We start from the raw sequence: 20180 nt of genomic DNA on the forward strand, positions 1-20180 counted from the left end.
GCATTTTCTCCTTTACTTTGAACATATTTTGGAACCAATTCCAGGAATATCCTATGGAATCTCCTCTTCCGTTCAGGGGTTATAAAGAAGAACGAATATCTAAGTAGTAGCAGGAGGCAAATAGCCCAGTGTTTATTGATGCGTTCTTTAGCCCATTAAAACATCTGGCTTTTATCCCTCTCTAAAGTCTTTTTATTTGTGTACAGAATGAGTTTAATTATATGGTAAAATGTCAAATACCATTCAGATACATTACATCCTTATGGCTCAGTGGGGAAGGTCAGATTGTTAATGGGGAAAAATGTGTAAGGATGATGCTAAATTGAAAATACTCACTCTGTTCCCTCTCCTCCTTTGTGAAATAAGTTGTGCATAGATGGCTGCTATTAAACAGGATTGAAGCTTCAATACTCTACCAAATGTCCCAACCACATATGCAAATGGTAGCAATGGGACACCTCTCATCATAATGCTGTGCACCCATATAGGACTTCAGAGCACACTGCAGACAATGATTAAGCCTCTGTATGGTATGTTTCAAAGAGTTTAAAGTCAGAAGGGACCATAAGATCATCTAATCTGATCTCCTGCAAAGCACACGCCACTAAGCCTCACTCAGATACCCTGACAATGAACCCAACAACTTTGAGTTAGAACGGATTGAATTTTTTCCTTCAAAATGTAATTTTGTTGAAAAACAACTTTTCATTGAAAAAGAGAACATGCCATTTTTTTAGAAAAAACAAACAAAAACCCACCAAGCATCCTGCCAACCAAAAAATTCACAGAAGCAACCTGAAGGCTTTCCTGAAAATCGAAATAATTTTGGTTTTCGGTTTCAGTTTCATAAAAATCAATTAATTAATTAAACAAACTTTCCTGGGCTGGTTTGATGAAAATTAACATGCTTTAAAATTTTCCTTGAAAAATAAAAGGTATTTAGTCATAAGCTTTAGTCATAAGCCCCTTTTTACAGATGGGTGAATTGAGGCACAAAGGAATTAAGTGACTTCCTCAAAGCTACATCTAGACCTAGTGGGAAGTCCTACATTGCATGCCTCTGTGCTGACCATTAGCTATTAATGCCTCTGTCATCTGAGACACCACAGTAGTCAGTAAAACTCCTCAGTTTATCTATTCTTCAGACATTTGTGACTGCAAAAGTAGAAGTTGAAGTTACAAGTTCAATTTAGACACTAGGACCTAACTCCCATTGAAATCAATACGAGTTATGTGCTTTAAGGATCTGGGACTGGGTGAATTTAGTAGCTGAAAGGTATATGTATGCGTTTCAAGGGAAATACTCCCTTCCAACACCTCCTGGGGAAAAAAACAAGTCGGGGGAGGGGAGAAACTTGTAGTACTCAGTATTATAATATACATGCTTTTTTTACTTGTACAATGGGAAAGAGCAAGTAGTAAATTTCATGAGATAAGGTATTTGTTCTGTAGCCATATTTAATTTTGAATAGTTGGTGAACGGATTATGTTAGGGGATTTCTCTGCAAATGAAAGTTGAAAAGTTGTCTATTTCCCCCCAAGCAATTTCAAAGAAGCTTTATAAGTAACATGGATATATAGATATAGGTTGTCTGAAAGATCCAAGATATATTTATGTTGGCTTTGGAGCACTCCTCATAATTTGTTCTGAGTGCAAAAAGAATGACAACGTTTTTGGTCTGGCATTTAGAACCAGTTAAGTGCTTTATATGAGTAGAAGTGATAAATATTGTCACTTCTAATCAAAACCAATGTCTTCTAAAGAGCATCGGGCTTTTCCCCCCCAGAACTTGATGAACGATTATAATTATATCAACGTATTCAAGTAAGTTAAGCTAGTTGTCACTATTAATTGCAACCTTCCCTTCAAAGATGCAACTTCTCTGGCTTCTACATAAATAATCAATTTTCATTTTTACTTCATTATCTATATCAATATCAACCCAGCATGACAAATTCACATCAAGCTAAAGATAGGACATTAAGAAATTATTAATGCGAATTCCATCTTGCTCAAGGTTACAATTACATATGCTAATTTAGATTTACTCCTCTTTGTCCTTTTGCAGAACCACCTGTCCTTGCTCTTTAAGGCAGTTAAATAGATGTTTCTAATTACATGTACCTGGATCTGAAGTGCAATAGACTACTTCAGTCAGTAAAGGAGGATTTGTTCAAAAGTGGTAAAATGAAATCTGAAGGATTCTTGGCACCAGAGTGACAAACATGGTGTTAATTCCTAGGTCTGATAGACAGTTAAATGGCCAAAACATAGAAGATTAAATACATGTGGTGGGTCTAATTTTCAAACATTGTCACCTCAGTTGGACATTTGGCTTCAACATCTGGATACTCAGTCACCACAAAGACATATTAACTGGGCATTTCCACGCCTGAGGACTGATCTCAGTGCCTAAATAGAGCATTTGAATGTGTCTGCATTTCCAAACTGGATTCTAAATGCCATTGCATAAGCAGTAAGAGGCATGATGGAACTTTTATTGTTGAAGGTACCAAAATAAAGAACTTTAAGATAAGCAATAAGACTAAGTAATGGTGTGAACCAGCTTGGACAAGATCACCCCAGTCATGATCTAAAAGCTTAAAAATGCTTAGTTAACTTTTTGAAAATATTATTTCTTATCTTCTGGCATCTCTGCAACTCCTGGTTGCAACCAGGACTAGAAACAGAACTGGTTCTTTCCCACCTGTGTAAATGGGTGTCATGTGCTACCATTGTGCTTTAATAGCATTTGACACTCAGTGTAAGTCATAAGACCTAGCATTTGGTACAGATGTAAATAACTATGGAAGGCAGGGAAAAAAGCACACCCAAAATTGTATAAAATTGTCACAGGTCCAACCAAACCCTTGGGTCTATTTGAGGGAGTCCAAATCTGGATTGAAACTTTTAAACTGGACCCTCTCTCTCTATAGTAGAATGAGCCAGAACCCCAGATTTGAACACTTACTAAGCTACAGGAAAGTTTGCATCTGTCTGAGATCTCTAGTTAATAAGTATTTTATAGATTATAGAAGGTTAAAAACTATATTGCATTACATGCTCTCCCTGCTTTAAATTAAACATCACCATAATGTTCAGGAGAAGAATGCCAACCCCTAATCCCTGTCATAGAATCATAGACTATTAGGGTTGGAAGGGACCTCAGGAGGTCATCTAGTCCAACCCCCTGATCAAAGCAGGACCAACACCAACTGAATCATCCCAGCCAAGGCTTTGTCAAGCCGGGCCTTAAAAACCTCTAAGGATGGAGATTCCACCACCTCCCTAGGTAACCCATTCCAGTGCTTCACCACCTTCCTAGTGAAATATGTTTCCTAATATCCAACCTAGACCTCCCCCACTGCAACTTGAGACCATGGCTTCTTGTTCTGTCATCTGCCACCACTGAGAACAGCTGAGCTCCATCCTCTTTGACATCCCCCTTCAGGTAACTGTCCTTCAAAGACAAACTCTCTTTAATGTGCCACTGCCACTGGTTGCCACGAAAGGCAAGAGAAATTACCATTGACTTCAACACAAGAAAGATCAAGGCCTTATGGGCAGTCTGGATCTTTCATGGCAGGAGAAAGGTAGGACAAGAATCACTCCATACTGGAGTCAAAACCTTAACTGTCACCCTCTCAACTTCATCCTAGTAAACCCCACCTGGTATTCCCTCTGAGGAACCATCTGCTGCCCGTACTCTATCCCTCACACATCCCCACCAGCCAGCACACCCACAGCCAGCACCCGCCAACCCCACAAAACTTCATCACTGCCTAGCAACAGATCCTCTATCAACACCCCAGGACCCTAAACCATTCACAGTTTCTACTGTTATCCCAATATAATAATATTGTGCCACATCAGGAGATAGAGGCAGGGAGCCATGGATGGAAAAGGAAACCACTTCCCTAGAAAGCAATCTTATGTACTTATATGGTCCCTGTCACCACAGTATCTGTGCACCTCCCACTCTGTTACATTCTTTTCTTTAGGGGAAGTGCTATTATTCCCATTTTACAGATGAGGAACTGAGGCAGAGAGAGAAAGAGACTTGCTTAAGGTCATACAGAAAGATTGTGGCGGAGCAAGTAATTGAACCTAGGGTGCCTCAATCAGTACTCTTAACCACAGAGTTTCAGCACCCCGGATGGTCTGTTACATTTTTTTCTGTTAACAGAAAAGCAACTGTTTAAAATTGTTTGGTTTATAACCAAGAAGATACTTTTTTCCCCATAGGATGTGTAAAAATACTATAATGTATGTACCAGGAATACAGTACAGAAATAAAATTGTCTCATGACTTGTTGTGCCCTTCTATTCATTCCCAGAAGAAACCATGTAAGGTTCTTTTAGGAAAGGAAGACATTATAAAAGACACCAATGGGGAACTTATTAGTGGCAGTAATACACTTCGTCACATTTCTTATGAAGCTGCTAGATAGTAAAAGAATTTCTCATGTTGTTAATAAAAAAGGAAAGCAGAGATCAAGAGCTCACAGCACCCACAGTCGCTTTAGAATTCTGTTTACTGTCTTATTTGGTATGTATTAAATTACTCTGTAGAGAGGCAGAAAAGTTACAGCAGTGTTTCTTTTAAAATAGAACTTGATGTAATGCTGGTGGATTGAGAACCCAAACACTTTAAATCACTGATCTGCTCTCAGAACAGTATAGACACTGGTTGGGAAATCCTGGCCCTATTGAGGTCAATAAGAGCTTTGTCATTGACTTCAGTAGGGGTAGGATTTCACCTGCAATGCAAACGTTCTCCAATTACTTTGGCAGTGCATCTCAATACCTGACACAGGAAAGAGAGCTGAGTGACTTTTTTGGACAAAAGTGGTTTTTGCTGACAAAATGCAGATTCGGGTCAACTGAAACGGTTCACGGATTCGGGTTGAATTTGCCAAATTCCTCCAAGTGAAAAACAAAAACAAAAAATTCAAACATAAGGTACATAAGAATGGCCATACTGGGTCAGACCAAAGGTCCATTGAGTCCAGTATCCTGTCTGCTGACAGTAGCCAATGCCAGGTGCCCCAGAGGGAATGAACAGAACAGGGAATCATCAAGTGATCCATCCCCTGTCACCCATTCCCAGCTTCTGGCAAACAGAGGCTAAGGACATCATCTCTACCCATCCTGGCTAATAGCCATTGGTGGACCTATCCTCCACGAACTTATCTAATTCTTTTTTGAACCCTGAATACCTAATCATTTTGTTTCAACATTTTCTGTACCAAATGTTTTGACTTCTTTGATTCAGAATGACTTTTTGTTTAGAATTTTACTTCAGCTTTATATTTTAAAAAAGGTGAAGGAAACCAAAAATCAAACAAAACATTTGCGAACTAAAAAACTTTTTTCACTTTTAGTTTCAGGTCAAATGAAATGTTTTATTTTGGATCAAATGAAACGTTCTGTTTGACCTGAAACAAACATTTTTTTTGACCTTTTCAGTTCACAAACATATTTCATTTCAGGACAACCCAAAAAGATATTTTTTAAATTATTTTTTGGTTTGGCCATAGAACCAAAACCACAGTTATTAGGACGGCACTAGTTGGCAGACCACCTCCAGGAGAGAAGATAGTTAAGGGTTTATAGGCCTTCTATTGGGAGAGTCAAATGTAAGAGTTAGTTTCAGTTATAGGGGTATAACCGGTGGTCTTGAACCCAGGCCTATAGTATGATGAACCCTTACCCAGTGCACCACAAGCTCACCTGAGGAAACAAAACCTAACCCCTCACCTCCAGAGCTTATACCCATTGACAGGCATAAAGCTTCCCGTTCCTATCCCACCCATTATCTGAGCAATTAGAAGATAGGCCTGATTTTGACCAGACCCGTGAGACTAAGTTCTGGCCTCTTCAGCTGGTTCCTGCACTTGTTATTACACCTTGTACCTGGTTCATGCTTCCTTGCCACAATTCCAGTTAGTGATTCCAGCTTGATGTTTGGCCTGACTTTGACTCCAGCTTGATTCTTGGTGTGACTTTGGATTCTGGTCCTGGCACTGACCTTTGGCATGGATCCTGATTCTGGATTGACTTTGGTGTGGCTTCAGACTCTGAGCTTGGCTTTGACCTTTGGCGTGACTTCCAACTGCAGCCCAGCTCTGATCACTAGTCAGACTGCCCCGTTACAGGCCCCAACAGGTATCGTAGTTTATGTGGACCCTTATCTGCTTAGGGCCTGATCCAAATCTCATTGCCATCATTGGAAAGGTTCTCACTGACTTCAATGGATCAGGCGCTAGATAGTGGACTAAGTCACCAGCTCATTTCACAAAGGATGCGTCACATGGCAACAACTTTTGATCATTACCAACACTGGCCAGATTCAAACCTCTGAACTGGATATGAACTCGACAGTCACGCACAGAAATGTTTCTTGCCTATCAACAGTATATTATGGTTCTCTTTTTCATAATCTAGCATATTTAATTGACTACAGTCCTGCAAGGAGTCTCTTGGGATTGCTCAGTGCCCTGCAGTCTCCTGGAAGTCAAACAAAGGAAAAGTTATAAACAAGTTAGAAATAACTTTTCAGTTGTAAGCCTTTGTGCCTTGAAAATATAATTAAGGAGAAATTATGAGCCTCTTATGAGAGGTTGATATAAAATAATGTGTTATATTACAATATACAATTTATACTTGCACTGATTAGAATAATGATTTAGTATCAATTCAAGTGCCTACAGTATATAATAAAGCCTCCCATCACTTGTTACTACAGCACATACATTTTATGATTGCTAACCCTCTCCAATCCCACTCACTACACTTCCCCGGATCATTCTCAAGTCACCTGGAACCAGCTTAACCATAGGAATTGTCACTTCAGAGAAGACCAATGATCCACCTAGTTCGGTTTCCTTTCACAAACAATAGCAGTTACCAAATGCTTCAAAGGAACACATAACACCTTGGTATGCTTCCAGGCTGTGAATTTTCAAAAGAACTTAGGCACCCATGGTCTTCTTGACTTTCTTACTATTATTCTCGCCTGAGTGGTTTGAGTTGGACACTTTGTTACATATTTTAGAGATTTTATTTTTCTTCTCTTGTATATTTTATTTGTGAAAGTCATGGGTTAGGTGCATTCAAAATAAAAAATATTGTGAAATCAGATTGTTATGAGGGAAAATTCTTCTTGGCCCCCATAAACAATTTAGCTTATCCCCTGATAACTCTTGTAATTTTATCCTGGCTAATGTGACTGATTCCTTGGCCTGGTCAACACTTATAAGTTTTGCTGACATAGCTATGTCAGTTAGGATTTGAAAAAAAAATCACTTCCCTTACAAACATAGCTTTGCCAAAAAAATAAAAACCCTAATGTAGATGCAGTTTATATTAGCAAAAAAGTTATTTTACTCGTGTAGCTTATTCTGTTGAGGGAACAAGTTTAAGTTGACAAAAATATTATTTTGCTGGTGTAACTGTCACCCACACACCTCCTGGGTGCCATGTTCTGTCCCATCTAGTAGCACAGAGACCACTTAGAGAGAGAGAGAAAATGAGTCTGTTCTACAGCCTTAGCTAACAGCCATATGGCTTTCATCTCATGCAATAGAGGCTCATGCACTAAGCTCCAGAAATCCCAGGTTTGATCCCACCTGCTGAAAACTGGGGTCTGTTGGTGTTACCTAACTGTAGGGTGGACTAGAGTTTACTTCACCTTCTCTCTCCGAGTGCTTTTATACAACTCCTGTAGAAAAGCACATGGAGAACCAGTATTCAGTCATTGAGGATTTTCAGCATGGGTTGTACAGGGTCAACCTCCGCACAATCAAGTCCCCCCCCCCCCAAAAAAAAGAACAAAAGGAAAGAACTTAACTCTTAAGTACCAATTTTATAAAATCTTATGACAATAAAGATATATAATAGTAATAGCTTAGTTTCTACTACATAACAAGGCAACTTCATAACCATGTACATTATCTTCATTGTTATACATAAGCAAAATAAACACAGTATAGCTAAACAGGTCAGTCCCCACAACCATAAGTAACTCAGAGTTCCAAAAGCTTAGCCTACGTTTCCCTGAGGCCTGGTCGACACTGGAACAATAAGTTGGATTAACTACATCGCTCAGGGGAGTCCAGCTACAGGGAACCTATTGAGCATGCCCCCAAATTACCACACCAAATCCAGAAACTTCTGGGTGTGAAATGCTAATTGTGTATCTGCCTAGCAACAATGACCCAGACACAACTCACTCCCCTTTTCCCACTTCTCTCTAGATCTCTTATGAGATATATCCCTATAAGGCACGTGGGTTACACTGGTATCTGCTTTGTCCCCCTGGGAGAGTTGGCCAATATCGCCATACCAGTATAGCTATCTCGGCAAACCCTTTCTATGTAGACAAGGGCCGTATCATGTACAGCTGTTTGCAGTGACAAGAAGACAGGTAAATAAGCTTTTGCAATAGAATGCCATTTTTTAAAGTATTGATGGGTTAAAAGATCTCCACTTGGTTCTCTGTTTGTATGTTTGTCTTATACTGCCTGTCTCAGCCTTCTCAGCTGGGACTGGCTTGGAGGGCACCATCTGTCCGTTTACAATTCTGGACTACCACCTGGAACATCAGTCAGCTCTACAGAAGTATCATTGGCTGCATTATGTTCTTCCAGCCAGAGTTGATGTGAAGAAAACTTGGTACCATGAATGTTCACAGAAAAGCAAACTAAAAAAAAGGGGCCTGAACATGAGTAGATTGACTCAGGAGTCCAAGCTAGACACCATTTTGTGAACAAATGTTTCCACACTTTGTTCAGCTCTGCAAAAGGGTCACACTCATACTCCTAGAAAAGCAGCTGCCTTAAGAAAAGAAGAGTAAGTCTGTGAAGTAGCCTAATCCCATTTCAGTCCCAACAGTCTTCAACATAAAAGTTCTTTTCTCATGACAGCGTTTAGTGCTCGTTAAGGATGCAGGAAAGTCCCTGTGGCTGGAAGAAAATAAATATTTTACTTCAGCAGTAATGGTAGGGTTACCATTCGTCCGGATTTACCCGGACATGTCCTCCTTTTGTGTGCTAAAAATAGCGTCCGGGGGGAATTTGTAAAGCACTCACAATGTCCGGGATTTCCCCCTCCCCCGGCAGAGCGAGCGGCTGGGAGGGCTGCAGGAAAGTCCCGGGCTGGACTCCGGAGCAGCTTCCTCCTCCCACCCCCCCTCCCTGCATTCTGAGCCGGCCGGCAGCTCCTCCTCCTGCAGCCCGCTCCGGCAACCCTGTGCAGGGCCAGGGACCGGGTTTTGTGTTGTGCTGGGGAGCTCAGCCATGTGTCCGGCTGGCACAGAGCCCAACACCCTGTTCTGAGCAGCAGGGTAAGGGGGGGCAGGAGAAGGGGCAGGGAGGTTCTGGAGGGGGCAGTCAAGAAACGGGGGGGGGGCTTTTGGAGGGGAGTGGAGAAAGTTTTGGGCAGTCAGGGTACAGGTAGGGGGTAGGGTCCTGGGGGGCAGTTGGGGGGGGTCTTAGGAGGGGGCAGTTAGGGGACAAGGAACAGGGAGTCCCCCCTGGTAAGGGTAGCCTCCCCCAGGTACGGGTTGACTCCCCCTGGTAAGGGTTAGATTCCCCCTGGTAAGGGTAGTTTCCCCCAGGCACGGGTTAGTTTCCCCCTGGAAAGGGTTAGTTTCCCCCTGAGAAGAGTAAATCTTTTGCTATGGAAAAAAGTAATTTATATTTTTATACCGGATTGGCGCTGGACCGGGTTAATAACGCCCCCGCTGTTGGCTTTGATGCCCCGGCTGACAGTGTTAAATATATTAGGGGTGTGATCAGGGTCGCTGGACCAATGGATAAAATGGTGTGGACTATAATGAAGTCTCATGAGAATGAGAGTGAGAATCAAGTCCTCCCAGTGGAGCATGGAGAGGAGGTAGAGGAGAATGTTTGTGATGATCATGGTGAGGAGATTTTATCTATCTTACCGATGGTTTTTACAAGGGACACTTTTAATGATTTAACTATGGACAGTTTTAATCCAGATTTTAAGTATTTAAGTACATTTGATGATCCATATGTTAGGGAATCAAGTACTGATTTTAATAGGGATCGTAATAAGGATCTTAACAGTATTGGTAGTAATATAAATATATTAGAAAGTAGTTCATGGAAGGATGGGGTTTTTTATTTAGAGTATCCCGTTGATAGTTTTAATTGTCCAATATGTCCCCAGATATTACCAACATTTGGTAAATGGGCCAAACACATTAATGTGGTTCATAAAAGTAAAGCCATACGAGTTGTATGTAGTAAATGTGGAAAATCTTCTCAATATCATAATATAGCTTGCCACTACCCCAAGTGCATACCCAAGAAGGCGGATACCCCAATGAAGAGCCATACGTGCTCGGTCTGTGGGCTTGGTTTTCATACTAGATCTGGATTGAGCCAACACTGTAGACATAGACACCCTGCTGTGAGGAATGAGCAAAGAAAAGAAGATATGGCTGCTAAAAGTAAGATCAAAGAGGGATCGACTAGATCTCGTATATGGACTAAAGATGAGGTTGCGCAGCTTATACAGTTGGAAAGGAAATATATTGGGAAAAGGAATATAAATAAATGTATTGAGAGCGAGATGAGGACCAAAACGAATAAACAAATATCAGATAAAAGACGAGAATTAGCAAAGAAGAAGTTAGTGGTAACAGGAGATAGGGAGGAAGTGACTGAGGTAGAGGACATTAGAGTAAATATATTAGAAATTCCACCCCCAAGAGAGAGGATTTTCCCACTAAAAGGACATCCAGAAGTGGATTTAGTGGAGAAAATATGTAAACGGGGAAAACAAAGTAGGGAGGGAAGAGAAATAATAAATAGTTTAGGGGAAATTGAAGGATTATTAAAGGAGGATTTAACAAAAGCTCTCGGATGGGCAATGTTGGAAAAATTATGTTATTCATTAGTAGAGGGACAGGACCCTAGAAATGAAAGTCAAATAGAGTTGAGGAATAAAGGAAAAGGGAAGATTAGAAAGGAGGGGAGAAGGAAGCAATTTAATGCAATTAGGAGATATGCTACAAAGAAAGCTAAGTATAAATTCTATCAACAATTATTTGATAAGGATAGAAGAAGATTGACTCGCATTATAATGGGAGAGCCAGATAAGGCTAAGTGTGCTATCCCTATGAAAGAAATTGAGGAATACTATGTAAATATTTTGGGAACAATTGGACATGGTAATATGATAGGGTGGCCATCATCCACAGAGAATGCGGATAATGATATATTAATGAGTCCGATCTCTGTGGATGAGATTAGAATAGCTTTAACAGAAATAAGAAAAGATAGTGCTCCTGGCCCAGATAAAGTAAAAGTGAGCAATTTGTGGGATATTTTTAATTTAGACTCCTTAATACTTACAAAAATTTTTAATATATGGTTTCTAAATAGACAGGTACCAGATGAATTTAAGAAAAATAGAACGATTTTAATACCAAAGACACAAGATAAGGAGGAAATGAAGAAGTTAACATCTTGGAGACCATTGACAATTGGGTCAGTTTGGATTAGAATCTATACCAAAATATTAGCAAAAAGACTGGTGGAAATAGTTAAGATATGTAGTAGACAAAAAGGGTTTATATCCGCCCCTGGGTGTGAGGAAAATATTGCTATATTAGATAATTTGATTAAAGGGGCTAAACGAAATGGGAATGAAATTGCAATAGTGTTCGTAGATCTGGCTAAAGCATTTGATTCTGTGGGACACGGACATATAATAGCCGGGTTGAGAAGATTTGGTATAGATGAACATTTTATAGATATTATTAGGGACCTTTATGATAATTGCACAACTAGGGTATGGGTGGGTGATGAAGCTACTGAGTCTATTTTAATTAGGAGGGGGGTCAAGCAGGGTGACCCGTTGTCCCCAATTTTGTTTAATATTGCTATGGATCCCCTTTTAACTAGATTAGAAGTAGAAGGAAGTGGTTTTTATGTTAAGGGTAATAGTGTCACGTCATTGGCTTTTGCCGATGATGTGGCAATTTTAAGTAGCTCATATAAAGGAATGATTAAAAATTTGGGTATCTTAGAGGAGTTTTGTAAAAATACTAATCTCTCTGTTAATGTGAAGAAAACGAAAGCCTTTCATATTTTAACTAAACATAAAACCTATGTAGTTAATCCTAAGGATAATTGGCAGATAGGGTCAGAGAAGATTGAATATGTTCAACCAGGGGATTTTGAAAAATATTTAGGGGCTAGAATAGATCCCTGGATAGGTGTAGGGGGACCCGTACTTAAAGAAAAATTGAAAGATTGGAGTGAGAATTTAATTAAGGCCCCATTAAAACCGGCCCAAAAAATATTAATTTTACAGACATACATCTTACCGAAGCTATTTTATAATCTTCTTTTAATAGAACCCCCTTTTAATCTTTTAGACGATCTTGATGTGTTAGTTAGAAAAATAGTTAAAGAGATTTTACATTTACCTCAGTGTACCACAGATGGGATATTTTATTCTAGAGGTAGGGATGGTGGTTTAGCTCTCACTAAGTTTAGTGTGCAAATCCCAAATATGTTAATTCGTAAATGGAGGAGACATATTGTCTCGAGAGATGATTGGATGGACCTATCTTATCTATATGCAGGAGAAAATCTTGTGGATAAAATATTGTCATTTAGTGCAGTAACATCTCATCCCAAGAAATGGAGGGAAGAGGAATTTTTAAGATGGTCGGAACTGAGATGTCAGGGAATAGGGATAAAATATTTTAAAAATGATTTAATTAGTAATTCGATTTTTAGAAACTCTAGTAAAGTTAAATCGTCAGCGTATATCGCAGCATTGCAGCTTAGGGCAAATATTTATCCTACTAGGGAGACATTAGCAAGAGGAAGAGGAGGTGTGAATGCTCTTTGTAGATGGTGCGGTAAAGTGCGGGAGACTGTTCCCCATATCTCAGGACAATGTTATAAGACTAAGAATGCTAGGATAAAAAGGCATAATAGAGTAGTGTCTGCAGTTGTGGATAAGGTTGGTAAATTAGGGTGGAAGGCAATGATAGAGCCCCATTTGAGAAATAGTAAGGGTGAGTTAAGAAAGCCGGATATTATATTTATAAAAGGAGATACAGCAGTGGTGGTTGATGTTACAGTGCGATGGGAGGATAATGCCGGAAGTTTGGAACAAGCCCACAGTGAGAAGGTGGCTTATTATCTTGAGTTAGAGGAAGAAATTAAAAACTTAACGGGAGGTAAAAATATCCACTTCTTTGGTTTTGTGCTTGGGGCGCGTGGCAAGTGGAGTGAAGGTAATAATGATTTGTTACAATTATTGGGAATGGACAGAAGTAAAAATTTTAAGGAGAGTATATGTAGACTTGTTTTATATTCCACTATTGGTATGATGGCTATATTCAGTGACAGGTAAAGATCCCGGAGTTTCCATTCCGTGTATCTTGCCAAAACTAAATTTTAGCTATTTTGGTTTCCATGCTCTAAATTTTCAAATTTTTAATATTGTTTTGAACATTAACATATTTAGTGTTATTTAATATCTGCCCTTCAATAGAATGGTTTTAACTATAATAATAAATACTTATTAATGGATGAAATTCCAATTTAAATCATTAGTTTATTTATTTATTTATTTTAACTACTGGATGTGGATGCGGACTGGCCGCGTATAGTAACCAGGAAAGGGCAGGTAGTCACGCCTGTACATAAATAGGGGGTGGGGTTCTGGAGGGCAGTTAGGAGCAGGGGTCCCAGGAGGGGGCAGTCAGGGGACAAGGAGCGGGGGGTAGGGGGCTGGGAGTTCTGGGGGGGAGCTGTCAGGGGGCAGGAGTGGGGAGAGGGATCGGAGCAGTCAGGGGACAGGGAGCAGAGGGGTTTAGATGGGTTGGGAGTTCTGGGGGGGGGCTGTCAGGGGGCAGGAGTGGGGAGAGGGATCAGAGCAGTCAGGGGACAGGGAGCAGAGGGGTTTAGATGGGTTGGGAGTTCTGGGGGGGCTGTCAGGGGGCAGGAGTGTGGAGAGGGATCGGAGCAGTCAGGGGACAGGGAGCAGAGGGGTTTAGATGGGTTGGGAGTTCTGGGGGGGGCTGTCAGGGGGTGGGGAGTGGTTGGATGGGGCGTGGGAGTCCCAGGGGTCTGTCTGGGGGTGGGGGTGTGGATAAGGGTTGGGGCAGTCAGGGGACAAGAGGCAAGGAGGCTTAGATAGGGAGTGGAGTCCCGGGGGGCAGTTAGGGGCAGGGGTCCCAGGAGGGGGCAGTCAGGGGACAAGGAACAGGGGGAGGGTTGGGGGTTCTGGGGGGGCGGGAAGTGGGAGGGGCAGGGGCGGGGCTAGGGCGGGGCTCCTCCCGTCCTCTTTTTTGCTTGTTGAAATATGGTAACCCTATAATGGAATGGAATGATATGGAATCCATTTTTATCTGTACTTTAATGTGCCATGGACATCTAAATCATGGTGCTTCTTGTCAGGGAACATGGCCGGCAGCAGAGTCAATCTCCAGGCAACCCAACGATTGCAACTGGCCTGTAGTAGGCTGCCTGATGGACAGAGTCGGCAGACTGGCTCTTAAGCTCAGCAACATTTTGGTGGCTGCTCAAGTATAGATCCAGAGAGGTGACATTGCCTGTCCCTGCTTGTTCGAAGTCCTGCTCCTGCCTAGCTTCACTCCAGGTAACTCAGGCATCATTCTAGCTCTAATGTCCATTCTGTGGTAAATTTGGCCATTTCAAAATTTGTTTTTGTTCCAAATTGGAACAAAAAAGCTGAAATTTTGAAATTTCCAACAGAATGAAATTCCATGAAATTTCATTTTGGATCCATCAAAATGTTCCATTTTGAGAATGTTGAGGCACAATACAAATTATTTCTATATAAAATTAACATTAATATTTTCATATAATAGAAACTGAAACAAAATGAAACAAAATGAAATGATTTTACCTTCTAGGAAAAAATATTTTGACGGTATTGAAATTTAGGGTTTTGACATTATCAGAATGAGAAAGTTGAAATGATTCCTTTAGTCTTTTTCCCATCAAATTTTTTGTAGAACTCAACACATCCCCGTGAAATGCTTCAACTCTGATGAAACTGCATTTTCCAATGGAAAATGGTTCTAGTGAAAATATGTCAACCAGCTTTATGGCACATGTTGCTCCTATTGAAGCAATACTATATTGTTCTCTACCAAAGAAATGACTTCTGGACCCTCCACTCAGCCAATAATCATCTTCACCATCTTCCCCCCACCCCCAGAGTGGCAAAACTGCATTGTGCTGTAGGATTTGCAAAACTAGGGCTGGAATTTTCCGGGGATGCTAAGGGAATTTTTTTAGGTGCCTAACTCCTATTGACTTTTAATGGGATTTAGGCGCTTAACTCCCTTAGGCCCTTTTCAAAATCCCAGCCTCAATGCTTACAGTTAGATTCCTAAACTCATATATATGTGCCCTTAATTTTCAGACGTGCTGAGCACCTAGAATCTCCCATTGAGTTCAGTGGGAGCCACTTATTTAGGTATCTCAATATGGATTTAGGAGCCTAACTTTAGGCAAAATTGTCTACGTGAGTTAGGCTCCTAAATCTCATTGAAAGTCAATGGGATTTAGACTCCTAAAAAGCCTAAAGGACTTTTGAAAATGTGATATAGGTTCCTAAGGCACTTAGACTCTGTCGAAAATGTCATCCTTAGTGTTGAAAGTCTTGGTCTCAAAGAGTGAAAAACACAGTTTGACAATATTGATTCTTTTTAAAGAAGATGAGATGTGATTTTAATTGTTCTTACTTACAAAGATCAATCTCTTTCCAGAACGCAAAACCTCATAAATCCACTGTAGCAAAAATGAAGTTGGCATGCAGCTAGTGGGAATGTGACGTGCAGTGACTGCATTTCAAAATGTTCCAAGTTTCTCTTGGATAACTAAATACTGTTACCACAGTGATCTATTCTAGTATTTCCCAGATATTCCCTATGCTTGGAAGGTATATCAAAAGCTGTTGAAAGTGAATGAATTCTTAATGGTTTTGATCCTCTGCCAAACCATGAAAACCAATTTCTACTAATGGAAAATGGCACTTCTCTTTTACTTGGAAAACACAAAGACAAAGAACAGTTTGCTCGCTGACCTTTAGATGCTAAGAAGAGTAATGGCTTGTCAGTCAATTGTTTCTTGAAATTCCCACACCATTTCCTGCTATTACAAAACATATACTGTACATCTTTATGGAATCCTAACTAATTTCGCAGCTGTTCTGTCAGGAATGAACTCACAGAGAGAGCCACTCAACACTTTCGCTACTGCAGCTTTTTGGATTCAGATGTTCAGTTCAGATAATCACCAACAAGGTTTGAATGTCTCCCAAAAACATAGTTTTCTCAATGAAACATAATGGACTTCACATATTCCCTATAATGCTTGTTGATCAACAAGGAGAGATATTTTTTCCTCCTTTTCTCTTCCAAAATTTCAAGGCAAATCCTCAGTTCTTGTCAGTGGATTTGCACCAGCTGAATATTGGTCTGGTTGGTTAGATTTTCAAAAGAACTCAATGTTGATCTAACTCTGCTCCCTTTGAAATCAGTGAGAGGTTTATCATTGACTTTGATCGGAGCAGACTTAGGCCTATGCTAAAGGGTCCTGGAAACCACAACCATTGCGTATACTTCTGTACCTAATGAATTCAGTACTGGGTGAATCTCAAGAATATTGTTCAGAAAAGTACCTAAACAAGTTGGAATACTTATTGGAATATTAGTGGCTTTGCAAAATTGGACTGGAAATCTCAAAAGAGCCAGTTCTGTCACCGGGTGCCTGTCATAGTTAGAGGGTAAGTCAAACCCAGGATGAATTGTTGACTTTTTCAAGCTGGACTGGTTGGGTTTGTCATTTGATATTTCTTCTGGTTCCCTTATTTGCTGAGTTTACTCCATGGTTTGGGTGGACAGCAAAAGCCATTTATCTCACTTTCTCAGTGACAGCTGGTGCTGGGTGTGCGCCAGTCAGAAAATAAATAAACCTGACATGTAATATATCATTTTATAAGATTGGAGAAGGCCTCTGAGAATGATCAGTCTTCCTCTGCTGAGTTGTGGCACTGGAGATATTCCTCACACCGAGCGAGGCTGTTTGCTATCTGCCCTAAGCAAGGGGCTGCATGTAGTTATGTTACCCCAGCAACGGATCTGGGAGGGATGAGTCCCAATTCTCTCCTGGGCTACCCCTTTGCTCTGGGGTCAAACTAATATGCTGCTAACCTAACCCAAACAAGGCTCCACTCATTCCACACCCCCACCCGTCCACCCACCTACCCTTCTCACATCGTGACACGTCTCTTTACTCCCCTCCGTGGGCATTTAGGGAAAGCCATGGTCTTGCCCTTAATGAAGATGGCTAAAAGCAACAGCAACAGCAGCAGAAGAGCTAGTTCTACTGATATTTTACAATCTATAATCTAAGTCACTTTCTAAGCAGTTCAGTGGGATGTTAATTTAGTTATTGTCATCATTATTTCAGGAGAAACTATTTGCCAATGGGGAAAAACAGAAAATATAGTAGAGTACTATTAATTATGTATATTAAAGCTAGCATGCAAGGTCCTCAATCCGCGTGCAGGGCCTTTGTGTTAGGTGCTGTACAAACCCGTAAGAAAAGACTACGGGCCTATGAGGGGAAATAGAAACCCCACACTGGGCAGCACGAGCTTAATTGGCTATTGTGGGCTCTCTTCAGCCCCGCCCCCCTGTGGGTGATGTTAGACCTGGAGGGAGGATCTTACAAAGGGAGAACATGGTACGATTAGGGGCAGGCCAGAGAGGAGAGTAGGTCTCAGCTCCCGGAGAAGGACTGTGTGAAGGCAAAAACTCCTTGAGTAACTGCTGACCAATGACCCCCTTCGTGACGGGAGGGAGGGAGAGTCTGATATTGAACCACTACTGTAGGATTATTATTCTAGACTAGCCTGTGAGTCCAGCTGGGTTTACCAGTAACCCTGTGAAGAAAGAGAGCCCTACTGCACCTGTGGGACATTTCATTTGTGATCACTGATTTTTTTGTTTGTGTGTTCATTGACAACCCCAAAAGGAGTGGGCTATCCCGTACCCAGCCATAGGGCTAAACCTTCTATGACCACACTGATGTGGTTGAATGCCCAGATGTTGCAGACCAGAGGTGGCGGAGTGCAAAGGCTCTTTAAGGACCCTAGGGGGAGCTCTTGGAGAGAAACATGGAGACAGGGCCAGATTTTTAAAGGTGTCTAAGTGCCTAAATCCCACTGAGTTCACTGCCTAAAGACCTTTAAAAATCTTATGTTTTTTTCAGTGTTTCCAGGTATTGGAAACAGTTTCCTTTAATCTTAAGCTTTTATTCAATATTATCTGCTAAACATGTAGTGCTGAACTACTTCGCCATGACTAAACAACTTTTGTTTGACAGTGAGTGCATTTCTTTTGTAATTCATTTTACTCATTGGCCATATTGTATAGCTTAAAACAATTCCCTTTCCATTTTCAGTATGTTAGGTCTCACAGTGGTTATTTTTCACGTAAAGACTTTGTCTTCCACTATGTAAAAAGATAATAGATTTTAAAAAGTAGTAATAATGACACTATATTAACACGCAAAAAGAAGAACAGGAGGACTTGTGGCACCTTAGAGACTAACAAATGTATTAGAGCATAAGCTTTCGTGGACTACAGCCCACTTCTTCGGATGCATATGCATATGCATCCGAAGAAGTGGGCTGTAGTCCACGAAAGCTTATGCTCTAATAAATTTGTTAGTCTCTAAGGTGCCACAAGTCCTCCTGTTCTTCTTTTTGCGGATACAGACTAACACGGCTGCTACTCTGAAACCTTATATTAACACGAACAACACATTTAGATGATGAACATTGGGAGCTCTGAAAATCCTTGTATCTGCAATTCCATAGAAAGAAAGAAATTTCGCCAAAAGAGGCCCCATTCTGAAGAGGTCACAGCCAGTTACATAACAGGGTTTACATGGGAGCTGGTGGTGACCTTACTGGGAGGGGATTGTGTTGGGAGACATAAGGAAGGCCCAAAGTACAGTACCATGCCAGATAGTTGACTTGGATGGGAGTAGCTGGAAGGATAGTGAACTCCCACCAAATGTGCACCATTTACATGACTGAGACATTTCTTTCCAGCCGCCATACCTCCACTCCAGTAGGGGTGCTGTTCTGTTTCTCAGACGGGTAATGCCATGAAGATGATGGGGCTGAGGTGAGATGGATGACAGAATATGTGACAATGGTTAAGCAGCTGGTGTACTGTGACTGCTGCTTTTCATGCTGCCCAGTTTTGTCTCGTTGCTATCTTGTGCTATCCGCATCTGATTGTTTGTATTGTAAGCTGCTTGGGGTAGGGACTGTCCTTTTGTAATGTGATTGTACATAGCCTAGAACAATACGTTCCTGGTCTACGGTTGCTATGTGCTGCTGCAATACAATAAACGGTTGCCTGTGGATAGTGACTTCCCCCAGAATGAAATTTCTCCCCATCGTTTGCTTTGTCCTGCAGATGCTGTCCTCCAGTTCCTAGCAGGTCATTATGCTGGATAGAGGCTGCATCTGTTAGTTCCTCAAATGCACATAAACTAAACTCTGTGCCTTGGAGAGTATGTTGTATCATCTGTGCATTTTCAAATGCAGCTTGCCCCTTGCGCTGCAGAGCCACGCTGGTCAGTGCAGCATGTGCAATGCGTGACAGTGGAGTTATCCATGTATTTTCTTTTGGTCATATCTTGAACTTAATTTTTCATGAATTCCCTTTAAAATAAATAGGGACCATTTCCATGTTTGCTCATAAGTATAAGCAAAAAAAAAAAAAAAAAAAACAACCTCAAGCAAATCTAGTTGTTTTCAGCTCCTTCAAAGTGAAAAATAATCAGCCTCTAGAAACTGAGAATGTTACAGTTGCAAATATGCCTCAGCCATAATGGCAAAGCATGTTCAGTAAAACATTCCCACCACCTGGGCTGGCTCCTGTGACAAGAATCTGCCGGGTTTAGTTTATGCAGCTCACATGACGTTTTGCTCTAGGCTTGTCATAGAAATCCCACTTCTGAATCAGGCAGGGAGACAATTTGAATCCACATCTCCTACCTGCCAGGTCAGTGCCTTAATCATAGGCTAGAGAGTCACTCTCGTGATCTTTCTATTTGGCATAATGAAT

The 20180-nt window shown here is 41.0% G+C and overlaps 1 long non-coding RNA gene across 3 annotated transcripts in view; it reads right to left on the reverse strand.

Moving 5' to 3' along the window:
• LOC122174647 (uncharacterized) overlaps positions 1-20180 on the reverse strand; it is a 177288-nt gene that overhangs the window by 73817 nt on the left and 83291 nt on the right. The window contains exon 3 of one of the 3 annotated variants that reach the window (XR_006176743.2): positions 5497-6511. The exons of the other annotated variants lie outside the window; for them this stretch is intronic. This is a non-coding gene — a long non-coding RNA (uncharacterized LOC122174647). Of the gene's footprint in view, positions 1-5496; positions 6512-20180 lie in introns of those variants that run through there. 3 annotated transcript variants of the gene reach the window in all.

Source organism: Chrysemys picta, chromosome 2 (assembly GCF_011386835.1).
Source record: "Chrysemys picta bellii isolate R12L10 chromosome 2, ASM1138683v2, whole genome shotgun sequence".
Lineage (NCBI taxonomy): Eukaryota > Metazoa > Chordata > Testudines > Emydidae > Chrysemys > Chrysemys picta.